Raw genomic sequence first — 1,586 nt, forward strand, 5'->3', positions numbered from 1 at the left:
ACTCTTTTGCTGTTTCTTTTATTTGTTTCAATAAAAAGGTGAAGTAGTTTCTGTGCATTGCAAAGAATTAAGTTTGGTGTTTCACACCAAACAATGAATTTGTGGATCAATAATTCAAAGGGGAATGTGTGACTCTAAGTTTGGTGTTCCACCATACGGATCAACTGAACACAACAACCTTTGAATTATATGAAAGGAACAACCATTCTAAGCAATCGCAGAAATGCTTAAAATCCTTAGCAGCAACTTCATTCCAAGGAGAATTCAAGGATTCAAAGAGCAGAGGAGTAAGTAGGAGACTAAGTTTGGTGTTCACACACCAACTTAAGACTCAGACACTTGCCCATACATAGTTGAGCTAACCATTCAAGTGCTTGAGAAGCAAGCAACTTCATCACTCTTTGCAGGAAAGGAAATAAGGATCTTAGAAAGATCATGAAGCAACAACTAGGAGAAGAAGGAGAAATCAAATTGTTTCCTGGCAACAAAGAGAAAACAAGAAATTTCACAAGGTGGTGTTGTTCCTTGACCATTCTTTAAAAGGCAAACAAAAGCATGCTTGTTATGGTTTAAACTGTAATTGTTGAATCTTTCTGGAATGTGAAACTTCTAGTATGTTTGTCTGTTTACTGCTTTGAATAAAGTGAATGCCTAGATGTTTGGATATAACTTCACCTTCTTAAACAAATGCTTGCCATGCTTGTTCTGTTTCCAAAAAAAAATAAAAGAAAAGTTTGAACAAAAGTAACTTGGCTCAATTAGTGACAAATCAAGTAGCATTAAGTGGTGGTATGCATGCTTGATTGTTTAGTCAGATCACTGGAAATTGAGTGTAGAATTATCATTTTTGTGTAGAAGTTTGAATACTATCTATGGATCTTGATGAATAAATGTCTTTGGCCATGAAAAAGAAAGAAGAAGAAGAAGAAAAAGCCACTGAAAAAGGGCAACCGAAAAGCAAAAAAAATTGAGAAAATAAGCTAGGCACCAATGGTTTGAACTTCTGAGACAAATGCCTGTGGTGTTTATGTATTAAGGATATGCTTGGATGAATAGGTTCTGAGGAGTGTTTCAACACTTGGTAACTTGGGTTAACTAACCCGGGATTATCAACCAAAAGTCCATTATCAAGAGCAACCTAAATACAAAACATTTAGTCACACAAAGAGGTGCTGGGCACCAATGTCTCAAGAAGAAATGTGAACTAAAATGCCTGTAGTGGATATGTGTAGTGCACTGATAAGAAAAAGAAAATGCCAAAGGCTTGTGCAACACATGACACTGAGCAAACAAGGAGCAAAGGAGCTCTAAGAAAAAGAAAAACAAAGAAGGGAAAAGTGCCAAGGACATAAGAATAACAAGAGGCCATAACAGTGTTTGATGGAGGCAATGAAAAAGTGATAATCTTACCTGATAAGAATGAAAAAGTGATGCTGCAACTTTCTGCATAAAACCCTTCTGATGAACTTCAAGTGCTTACTAATATAGCCAATGTAATTGCTTTCTGTTTCATACTTTCTTCTCAAGTAACTCAGGACTTGCTTAGGGACAAGCAAGTATTAAGTTTGGTGTTGTGATGCCAAGGC

This window comes from Arachis duranensis, unplaced genomic scaffold (genome assembly GCF_000817695.3).
Source record: "Arachis duranensis cultivar V14167 unplaced genomic scaffold, aradu.V14167.gnm2.J7QH unplaced_Scaffold_38419, whole genome shotgun sequence".
Classification (NCBI taxonomy): Eukaryota; Viridiplantae; Streptophyta; class Magnoliopsida; order Fabales; family Fabaceae; genus Arachis; species Arachis duranensis.